General features: G+C 36.6%; 1 long non-coding RNA gene across 2 annotated transcripts in view; it reads right to left on the reverse strand.

Moving 5' to 3' along the window:
• LOC120297803 overlaps nucleotides 1-11,792 on the reverse strand; it is a 197,565-nt gene extending 185,773 nt beyond the window's left edge. For both annotated transcript variants that reach the window (XR_005553893.1, XR_005553892.1), the window contains exon 1: nucleotides 11,606-11,792. This is a non-coding gene — a long non-coding RNA (uncharacterized LOC120297803). The remainder of the gene's footprint in view (nucleotides 1-11,605) is intronic.
• Between the last annotated feature and the right edge of the window lie 662 nt (nucleotides 11,793-12,454).

Below are 12,454 nucleotides of genomic sequence, written 5' to 3' on the forward strand. Positions count from 1 at the left end.
AGAACAATGGTTTAACTTGGCACGCAGTATAGATCCCCAACTCTAACCCTAAGTAATTCTTCTGAAATTCCTGTCACATCTGATTGTGTTAGAATAATGTCACATATATGAGATGAGTGGCTTTATAAATTGAATAAATAATAAATATGAAGTATATCTCTGAAGCCAGACCACAACAAAGAGACTGTGGCAACAGAAGCAAATATGGGCCTAGGACTTGTTTACACTAAGCATGTTCAACCATGGGATAAAGTTTAACCAATGATTCATTCTCCTTTTGGTAGGGCTATCAGATATGGGCAGCAAAATCCAGACACTAACAAAATAGAAGGGGGGGGGGAGAGAGAGAGAGAGAGAGAGAGAGAGAGAGACCAGATTAAAAACATTATGCACAGAAGACGTATTATGTACATAAGATAAGGAAAAGAAATATTCTAATTTATACAAATACCATTTGCTACACCTTTTCATATTTTTCAATATAAATTTACATATTTATTAACTCTTCATTATTCTATATTCTAATTATATTTTCTTCTTACAAGCAATCTTTTCTTCTGTCACATGCATTCCTTGCTTAGTACGCAACCTTTCATTCTTTAAACTTTTACCTCTCCCTTTCTGAGAATCTTAGTTTATTCAACCTAACCACAACTTTCTTGGTTTTCCCCTTCTTTGGACCCATTCACCTTTTTAAATGTATTTGTTTTGCAAATCAAGCCTCATACATTCTCTCTACTGAAAAAACCCTCATCCTAACAAACCTCTTTCATATGGTCTCTCACTGTTGTATTCTATCCACATTCATTCAGTACCTATTCATTTGTTACCCTATTTCTTCTGTTTCTATTCATACACTTATATAACTCATTCCCACTGCATTCAACCCTTTATTTCCTGCATCTATTTAGCAAAGTGTGCAGATGCACATTCTACACAGCCATATTATCTTTTTTTAAATCACACATTACTCATTATTTTTCTACCAGTATATACACATTTTAAAATGTCTCTGTTCACCCATCTTCAGCAAATATTCTCACATAAATTCATCTACTTATACCACCATTCATGTATAGCTTGCAGTAGTTCACTTTTCTTTCAAACACATGTACTTTGGACTTTTGATACAATAATTTTCAGTTCCATATTCTGTATCACATAGTGGGTCTTTGCTGCGGTAGTTCTTACCCTCTGAAATATCATACCCCTCTCCCTGAAGATCTGACTGGCCCCAAGTCTGCTAGCTTTCCAAAAAAAAAAAAAAAAAAGCTTTTTAAAAACTGGTTATTTCACCAAGTGTGAAGGTGAAGAGTTTAACAGAATTCATGACATGGTTATTACAGATGTGACAGCTGTTTTCTCAGCACAATTATATATAGAGTCGTTGTTTAACCACTGCACCATTTAGCGACTGTTTGAAGTTAAAACAGTACTAAAAAAATAATAATTTGACATCCAGTCCTACCAGTTATGATCATTCCAGAGTCCCGTGGTCATGTGATGGCAATTTGCCCACTTCCTGTCCAACTTCTGACAAGCAGAGTCAATGGAGATACTATCAGTAAAATCATTAAGTCGTGGTCATGTGATGTCTCACTTAACAACCACATCACTTAGTAACAGAACTGCTGATCTCAGTTGTAGTCATTAGAGGGAAGACGATCTGTAAATTATGTTTGATTGTTTTTACTGTGTTTTTAAGTCTGTAGCCATTTACGGTTACCGTTTGCGAGATGGGCAGCCATATAAATTGTTTTTATAAAATAAAGTTTAATGTTTGCTACAAATCATTTAGGTTCTCAGCCAACAACATGGCTCCTACTTTCACATCCCTAACAAAAGAGAACTCTCTTATGCCAAAGATTGCTTAAATTTTATATATTGTCTTACTCCTCGCTTGGTATTGAACCATTTGCTAAACATTCCATTTGTAGTGAATTTACTATTTACTTCATTGTATAATACTCTTACTGACTTCAACAATCTACCATCAACTCCAAAGCGACAAAGAACATTCTACAGTTCAAACCTATTTACTTTATCAAGTACTTCCTTTAAATTCACAAACATATAATAACTAACGGTCTCATATAGATCAATTTCTACTAAAAAGCATGTTATAAATCAATTCTAGAGTGTTAGAGTTAAAATCACATTCTCCTTCAAAGATACATAGAGCATAGCATAATACCGTGTATTTTAAATGTAGGTAAACCTGTTGTCTGCCTCCAGGGAGCCATATAGCCAGGTCAGATGGAACAAATAATAATAATAATATATAGCAATGTTAATGCTTTATATTTAATCATATTCCTTTGTGTCAGGCAAAATGTTTTCACTATTGTTCTGCCACTGTGCAATTTTGAGTGCCAGGAACAGAACTGGGGTGCCAAAATATGTACCAATTTTTTTCTTCTGTACAATTTCAATGAGACTTATCATCTGACAACCAGAATGCAGTCATGTGCAGGTAAAAATATTAAGCACAATGTCATAAATAAATCAAAACTTCTTATTGTTTTTGTTAAGTCTTTTTAGTTATTAACAGTTGCACCTCATCCAGCTTTCATATCTCTTGGGCAATCTGACAGCGTAGAAAAAAAACCTGCCTCTGGAAAGAGTCAGTGTTGCATGATCTCAGCATAAATATCAGGGATTGTGAAAGCTAAGAACATCCTCCCCGTGGAATCCTAAATAGTATATATTTTCTTAGAGCTTGTGAACAGGAACAAAATAGACATATACCCACAGAAGCTGTCAGTAAAGCAATCATATAAGCTGAGAAATTTTAAAAAAAGGCCTGAAATCTGTTTTTTTTTCCAAAGAAAGTATCTGATGCAAAATGGCAATAAATTCAAATTCAAGCTCAAGTTTTACTTCATGCCAAGTTTTGATTCTAGAATTTCTTTTATATAGCAGGGGACATGCACCCTTTTGATTTACATTTCACAACAGAACTGCAAGTGGCATGTGTTTTGTTTTCACACTTCTTGGTAGTATTAAAATGAGGATTCACTCATGTCTGTTAAGTAATGAGGACTTCACATATCTAGTCACAAAAGAGGATGACCACCTGCCAAGCTTGGCATCAACCCACAGCATGATTCATTGCTTACAGATGTCCCGTTAATTTTTTTTAATCAACCTAACACTAACAAAAGGACATTACACAATTCCATGTAATGCTAATTTAATTCATATACCGGTATTCATATGTATGTATGAGACTGCACTGCAGAGAAATTCCATGACAGCAGAAATAATCCCAGCTGCACAGCACCAGCAACATGCTAGAAGCTTCTGTTGCCTTTGCTTTTACCAGACTGCCTGTCAGGTTGAAGCAACCAGGTCTGCATGTGAAAGGTTCAAATTGACTACTTTATTGTGTTCTACCTATAGTACTTCCCCAAACTGTTCACCTTGCCTTACCAACAGATAAGTGTCATGGAACTTGGAGGAAGGGAGGAGGGTCAGTTCTAGGTCTCTTGCCACTGTGCAATGATTCAAGGTTATTTCCCGATTTTATCCCTCCTCTTTGCCTGGCTGGAGATTTCCTAACACTGTCTCTTCAGGTACCTGGAAACTGGGAAAACCTTCTAATGAGTCAGAAACATCAGTGATTGAGACATTAGCTCCATAAAAAGAAATCTGTCCCTGTTATCATTTTAATTTCCCCATATGTACATACTGAATTGTATTGGTGGATAATAAACACACTGTTGTCAAAGGGTCCAGCTGAATGGACTAGGTAGGAGTTTTTATCAACACAGTTCAGAGTAACACCATATAGCATAACACATTAAAAATAGCAAACAGAACTGAAAACTTCTTTAACTTATCCACTGGGACTCTGATCAACTTGTTACCCAAAGTAGGGGAGAAAATTCATTCATCTGCCTATTTGTTTACCTAAGGACCTGTAGGATTGGGGACAACTGTATATCTGTGGGAAGATCATTCCAAAAATTGTTCTGGATTCCAATAAATATAGGCTGAAAAAGGTTATAAACATCAAACCTTCCTGTTCATGCTCATGGATCTCCAAAATATTGCTACTTATATATAAGAAGGTAGATCTATCATCTATTGCAGAGGTCCTCAACCTTGGCAACTTTAAGACTTGTGGACTTCAACTCCCAGAATTCCTAAGCCAGATTTGCTGGCTGAGGAATTCTGGAAGTTGAAGTCCACAAAGTTGCCAAGATTGAGGACCCCTGATCTATTGTATGGTACAGTGTCATTAATTTACTGTCAAAGGATCTTAACAGTTGATGAGGTTAATGAATATTCAGCAGAGCATCTTTACTACTACAAATCTTAGTTTTGATAAAGAAAATATAAACCAGAGCCTTATTCCTCTGTTTAAATAGATCACAGCAAAATCACTGATCCCTGGCACATACACAAAGCATATGATTCTCTGCATAGAATCATAACTTGATTTCCCCCCCTTAGTCTCATCTGACCCTGACAACTCAAAGCAAGACTACAATGCAAAACCCTGTTCAGTTCTAACAGTTATTTGCATTTTAAGGTCTGGTGAACTAGGTAAAGTTCTATAGACAGTGTCATTGATAAAACTGTAGATGGTACTTTACTGCTAAAAAAATCCTAATACGTTAGCCAATCAGAGGGTTATGTAAAACAACATAACTACTCAAAATGCACTGATATGTTAAAGGACAAGAGAGAAGAAAGAAAGTCTTCTCTTAAATACTTAGGTGTATGTGTTTTATTCAGTCAGTTGCCAGATAAAGCAAATCCTTAAAATTTTATTCTTGGATGTGATCAAAAAGGGGGAAATTTGCAAATACAATTAATTAAGGACTTTTTCTTCACCTGTTTGTGAGAAGCTGGCAAGATTTAAAGAAATGGTCCACTAACATGTACATGATCAAACCCCAGGTGGTAGCAGAAAAAGGAACGGAGGATGGGGAGATTGAATTGAATTGGATTGAATATTTTCAATTCTTTTGAATACTTTATTTGGCCAAGTGTAATTAGACACACAAGGAATTTGTCCCCAGTACAGAAGCTCTCAGTGTACATGCAAAGCAGTAATAAAAATAATACCAATAAAAGGGGAGAGTAAAGAAGATAATAAGAAAGACAAATAATACTACAGCCACACTACATGGGTAAAGTATACATATACATTAGCACTGTGAGAATTAAGTGTTCAGCAGAGTGATGGCACGAGTGGAAAAACTGCCTATGTCTTGATGTTTTTGGATATAATGCCCTATAGTACAGTCCCAAGGAAAGGAGTTGAAACAGTTTGTGTCCTAGATATGAGAAGTCTGTAGATATGTTCTCAGCCCTTCTTTGACTCACAATTCAATTCAATATACAGGCCTTCTAGGGAAGGCAAGCTGGTTGCAGTTGTTCTTACTGCAGTTTTAACTATCTGTTGGAATCTATACCTGTCCTGTTTGATTGTTGTACCAAACCAGACAGCTTGTTGTTGTTGTTAGTTGCAAAGTTGTGTCCGACCCATCGCGACCCCATGGACAATGTTCCTCCAGGCCTTCCTGTCCTCTACCATCTTCTGGAGTCCATTTAAGCTCACGCCTACTGCTTTAGTGACTCCATCCAGCCACCTCATTCTCTGTTGTCCCATTCTTCTATTGCCCTCAATCTTTCCCAGCATTAGGCTCTTCTCCAGTGAGTCCTTCCTTCTCATTAGGTGGCCAAAGTACTTGAGTTTCAACTTCAGGATCTGGCCTTCTGAAGAGCAGTTAGGGTTGATCTCCTCTAGGACTGACCGGTTTGATCGCCTTGCAGTCCAGGGGACTCGCAGGAGTCTTCTCCAGCATCATAGTTCAAAGGCCTCCATTCTTTTGCACTCAGCCTTTCTTATGGTCCAACTTTCACAACTATACATTGCAACTGGGAAAACCATGGCCTTGACTATACGTACTTTTGTTGGCAGGGTGATGTTTCTGCTTTTTAGTATGCTGTCTAGATTTGTCATAGCTTTCCTCCCCCAGGAGCAAGCGTCTTTTAATTTCTTGGCTGCAGTCCCCATCTGTGGTGATCTTGGAGCCCAGGAAGATAAAATCTGTCACTACCTCCATTTCTTCCCCATCTATTTACCAGGAATTGAGAGAGCCGGATGCCATGATCTTGGTTTTCTTAATGTTGAGTTTCAAGCCAACTTTTGCATTCTCCTTCTTCACCCGCATCAAGAGGCTCTTTAGTTCCTCTTCACTTTCTGTCATTAGAGTGGTATCATCTGCATATCTTAGGTTGTTGATATTTCTCCCGGCAATCTTAATTCCAACTTTTGATTCATCTAGCCCTGCCTTTCTCATGATGTGCTCTGCATATAAGTTAAATAGGCAGGGTGACAGAATACAGCCTTGCCGGACTCCTTTCCCAATTTTGAACCAATCAGTGGTTTCGTGTCCAGTTCTCACTGTTGCTTCTTGATTCACATATAGGTTTCTCAAGAGACAAATAATGGTCTGGTACTCCCAACTCTACCAAACAGCTATAGAAGTGCAAATCACAGACGCAATAATTCCTCTGTAAAACTGTATTAACAGTACCTGGGGCAGTCTGAACTTCCTGAGCTGATGCAGGAAAAACATTCTTTGTTATGCCTTTTTAATGATGGTTCAAAGCATCATTTCAAGTCCTGGGAGATTACAGAACCCAGAAACTTGAAGGACTCTACTGTAGATACTCATACAATACTTTTTGAATTTCTTTCTGGCCACATGGTTTTTTAAAAAACATTTCCCAGTACAGACACTAATAAAAGAGGCTTTTTAGATAAGCCTAGTGTACAGTATTCCCCTGATTTGGAGCATAAATACATTCAATATAGTTAATTATAAAGTCATTATTTTTTTTATTCAAATTGACATGGTTTATTTAAATCTCCCTAATTATTTCTTACAAATACAAATCATAATTTAAAGTATCTGATGTATGATTCTTTGATATGAATCAATCCACTTTTATTTGAAAGTTTTGTGGCCTTTTCTTTGAAGTAATGCAACATAACTTTACATTATAACTGTAATATTTATATTGCACTGTTTTAAAAAGTCCAAACTGGGGAGAGAGGAAGAGTAGGAAGACATATTATCTTTCATTCTTATCAGCAGTAAGGTGATTTTAAAGAACATGCTCTGCTTACTCATTTTAACCTGAAAGGCAACATACTAGAATGAGGATGTGTAGGCAATGGTATCATATTTTATTAGATCATCAGGAATTTACAGATAGCCACATGACATCCCCCTCCCACCTGACATACAGAAATCTTGTGAATCTAGTTTCATTTAGTATAATCTACGACCACATGAGTTAAAAAGCACACTTGCATTAAAAAAGAATCAAACAACAAAAAATATCACCAACTCCCCACATTCACACACTCAGAAAAACAAAACGATGTTTAATTATTTGCTAACTGGCAACTTTCATCTCATCTATTATGCCACTGTAGCTTCTACATTCTTCCTATTTTTGCAGTCAAACTATAACCACTTCTGCATTATTGGTTTACATGTCAGCTACTCCTCTGCTTATCAACTGATCCGGATCCTAGAAATGGTTTAGTCTTGGAATTTAACTATAAGCAATGGCACCATGGAAGAAAAGAAATGTGAATACACTTTTTCTTGTGAGCTAACAATCCTAGATAGTCAATGTATCTCCATCAGCATTTAGGCTTTGTAGCTGATTTCACTTAGAAATCAAAAGGAAGCATGTTGGAAATACATACAAAGCACACTGCCCTATCTCTCAGGGAAGTGGAGGAGAAATTTCCTGACAATTAGAACAATTAATCAGTGGAATGACTTGCCTCTAGAAGTTGTGAATGCTCCAACACTTGAAGTTTTTAAGAAGAGACTGGACAGCCATTTGTCCAAAATATTATAGGGTTTCCTGCCTGAGCAGGGTATTGAACTTGAAGACTTCCAAGATCTTTTCCAATTCTGTTATTCTATTCCATTCCATTCCGTTCCGTTCCGTTCCGTTCTGTTCTGAAGGCAGAAGCTCTTTAGGGATCTCTGGGTGATATGCAGAAGATCAACAAGAGTTTTAAAAAACCCCCAGTGTTCCCTTCCTAAACCAGACTAATAAGAAAGAATGATTTGGAGAAAATTAGGAGCAGATCTTATGTGGAAGTGTTTGCCCATTTGTAACTAATGCCAATTACAAACCTTAAAGTGTCTGTGTACTCAAATGCACTTGAACCCTTAATGTTCATAAAAGTGAATCAGCAAGGATGTGTATTCAAGGTCTGTAATTCAGGCCCACCACTTCTCAGAAAAACACTTCATATACAATAACTTTTCCTCCAGAGTTATCACTTTCATGTATAAAAATACAACATGCATAAACTTTTCAGGATGCATGGAATTTCCCCTCTGTTTAAGTGATATTCATGGAGGAAATTATACTATAATAAAGAATCCCAGAAATTGTTGCTCAGAACAAGAATGTAAAGTAGCAAAATGTGTAGTTCTGTAATCATAGAATCAATCAGCTGCATTTGCAAAACCACAGATTCATAAATGCAGGAGATGATGAAGAGGGGTAACCCCAAGTCTTGTTTGAGGAACTGCAAATTGTAACACTATTTATTAGTGAAGAGAGAACCCAGTTAAGAACCATTCAGGCTAACGCAGGGGTAGTCAACCTTGGCTCTTTTATGACTCATGGACTTCAACTCCCAAAATTCCTGAGCCAGCATAACTGGCTCGGGAATTCTGGGAGTTGAAGTCCATGAGTCATAAAAGAGCCAAGGTTGACTACCCCTGGGCTAAAGCATCTGCTAAATGCTGTATAGGAATGAAATGATAGAAACAGGTCTCCATCCTATATCCCAAACTTTTTCGATAAACAAAGGGGAGTAGGTGAAAAACAAATATTTAGACTGAAAGGTCCCTTTTTTAAAAAGCAACTGGACTTCATTTTTCCTTGAAGACATTTTGCTTTTCATCCAAGAAACGTCTTCAGTTCTGATTCCTGGCTTCTTGGATGAGAAGCAGAATAACAAAATAACAAAGTTGGAAGGGACCTTGGAGGTCTTCTATTCAAACCTAGGCAGGAAACCCTATACCATTTCAGACAAATGGATTGTCCAATCTCTTCTTTGAAACTTCCAGTGTTGGAGCATTCACAACTTCTGAAGGCACGTTGTTCCACTGATTAGTTGTTCTAACTGCCAGGAAATTTCTTCTTAATTCTGGGTTGCTTCTCTCCTTGATTATTTTCCACCCATTGCTTTTTGTCCTGCCTTCAGGCGCTTTGGAGAATAACTTCACTCCCTCTTCTTTGTGGCAACCCCTGAGATATTGGAACATGGCTATCATGTCCCCCCTCATCCTTCTCTTCATTAAATTAGACATATCCAATTCCAGAAACCATTTTTTATATGTTTTAGCCTACAGTTTCCTATTCATCTTTGTTGCTCTTCTCTGCACTCTTTCTAGAGTCCTAACCTCTTTTTTATATCATTGTGACCAAAACTGGATGCAGTATTCCAAGTGTGGCCTTACCAAGGCATTATAAAGTGGTATTAACACTTCACGTGATCTTGATTCTATCCCTGTTACTGCAGCCTAGAACTGTGTTGGCTTTTTTGACAGCTGCAGCACATTGCTGGCTCATATTTAAGTGATTGTCCACTAGGACTCCAAGATCCCTCTAATAGTTGCTACTATTGAGTGAGGTACCACCTATACTATACCTGGGCATTTAATTTTTCTTGCCTAAATATAGAACCTTACTTTTTTCACCACTTAATTTCATTTTGTTAGATAGTTCCCAGTGTTCAAGTCTGTCAAGATCCTTCTGTCTCTTAAGCCTATCTTCTGGAGTGTTGGCTATTCCTGCCATCTTGGTGTTGTCTGCAAATTTGATGAGTTCCCCATCTATCCCTCATCCAAATCACTGATGAAGATGTTGAAGAGTACTGGCCTAAAACAGAGCCTTGGGGTACCCACTGCATACTTCCCTCCATGTAGATGCAGTTCCACATGCTGAGTACGGTCGGTCAGCCAGCTACGAATCCATCTGGTGATCATGCTGTCTAACCTACATTTTTCTATCTTATCAAATAGTAGGTTGTGGCCAACTTTATCAAATGCCTTACTGAAGTCCAAGTAAACTATATCCACAGCATTCCTCTGGTCCACTAATTTTGTCACTTTATTAAAGAATGCAATAAGATTTGTCTGGCATGATCTGTTTTTGACAAACTCATGTTGGCTTTTGGTTATGATTTTGTTTGCCTCTAGGTGTTTGCTGATTTGTTACTTAATTATCTTTTCTAGAATCTTCCCAAGTATTGAGGTCAGGCTGATAGGTCTGAAGTTTCCTGAATCTATTTTTTCCTCTTTTTTGAAGATTAGTTCTTTTCCAGTCCTCAGGTAGTTCCCCAGTGCTCCAGGATCTTTGAAAGATATAATTCAGTGGTTCTGAGATCACAAGCAAAACATCTTCAAGAAAAAACAAAGTCCAGTTGCCTTTTGAAAAAGCACCTTTGGGACAACTATGACCTGGATGACTGAGAATCTCCACAGACACACACGTTTAGACAATTTACTTGCAAATCTGGATATACAAAGATGTTCACTTAATCATATTTCAGATAAGATTTAGACTTTACAGTAAAGAAGATGATCATAAATCATGGTGCTACACCTGGTTCTCCAGCCAAACTGCATAAAATATTTTCAGTTTCAGCATCTTACTCAAAGTCAGGACACCCACCCAAGGTGTCAAAATACAAACCTAAAATACAGTTCTGTAAACTTTTTTTTAACCAGCCACCTCTCGGAATTTCAAGACAAAGATAAAATTAGCTATGTGAACTACTATATGCAAGATTTGTTCTGCACAAATCAGGAAGTATCTATTTGATCTGATTGGATGCTCTGTAAAACTCCTATATGAGATTAGATTCAGTCAGTATAGTACTTCTTCTTTTAATTATACAATCAGTTATTGCTGTGAAGCAGTTATAAGTGTTTATAATGAGCATGTAGAACTTTTATTAAGAGTTTATTTAATGGTGAATACATTCAGTATAACATACTCATGTAATATTCCTATTGAATTAAATTACTAATGAAGCATAGTATTGAGTTTTATATAAATAAGTTGTCAGGATCACAGGTGCATTTATATACAGATCTTTCTCTTATATATAATGAAAGGGATTGTATTGTATTGTATCTTTGATAGGACATGATTAAAAGAAATGCTCTTGTAAAATCAGAGATATCTAAAAGAAAAGCCCAACATATTAAAATGTATATACAAACACTAGATTCCAAGTTCAGATTTTCATAACAAGAGAGAAACAATTCTGTACCATCTGTTTTTGTGTTCAGCTTACCAAACTCTGTTCACTGCTAAGTAAAATCTTAAAGCCGAAATAGATCAGCTTAAAAATGGAATAATAAATTAATTATCAAATTGCTGACATGCAATAGAACTCCACACTGCATGAATATATGAAAATTATTACACTAAACAATACTTCTGCTAACTAGACAGAGCGACTAAATTCTAAGAATCCTCTCTATGCTAAACAGTTTGCAAAAAAAAAAAGAAAGAAAAGAATCATACTTACCAGTGACAGCTTTTCTCTTCTTTCCAGGTTCTTGAAAAATGTATCTACAGAGATAAAAATTATGATCTGAAATTGTAGCATTTTATTAAAAGTACTGCAAATAAAAGTACTGCAAAATATCATTGATTTCCCTTCTTTTAAAAAATGTAATTCTTGAAATGATTAAGAGAGAGAGAAAAAAAACACAACTCAGCCTTCCTGCTTGCTGAAATAAATTACTCATGCTGACTCACCAACCACAACTTCCTCTCCCTACATTCTATTCATACTTTAGGGTTTGAATAATCAACTTCTCAGGATCTTTGGATCTCAAATTCTTCCAGGAAGGAGGCATTTTAATCCATATTGTGGGAGAGAAATATTTTCCACCACTGTTCAAATAAAGATACCCTGCTCTTCTTTCTCTCTCACTGAAACTCTACATCTGAAAGAACGGATTGTTTCCCATTTTTTCTTGTTGACAGGGAACAGGTACTGCAGGAAACATTCAGTATTTTGTGAATATACTTCAAATATTTACATACAGCAGTGTTTCCCAAACTTGACAATTTTAAGGCATGTGGACTTCAACTTCCAGAATTCCACAGCCAGCAACGCTGGCTGTGGAATTCTGGGAGTTGAAGTCCACATGCCTTAAAATTGTCAAGTTTGGGAAACACTGACATACAGCTATAGTTTACACTTTCTTGATTTATATAAAGAAGATAGCTCAAACTGAAAAAATCATATTATCGTAATGTCATAGTAAGAAAGAAATATGTAGGCATGGCATTTACTGGATAAAACATCTAAATTAATACTGTCAGCTATAATTTTAAAAATAATTTTTCATAACTGCAAAAACCTTAT

The sequence above is a fragment of the Crotalus tigris genome, unplaced genomic scaffold, assembly GCF_016545835.1.
Source record: "Crotalus tigris isolate CLP2741 ecotype Arizona unplaced genomic scaffold, ASM1654583v1 scf7180000023713.2527936, whole genome shotgun sequence".
In the NCBI taxonomy this organism is placed as follows: Eukaryota; Metazoa; Chordata; class Lepidosauria; order Squamata; family Viperidae; genus Crotalus; species Crotalus tigris.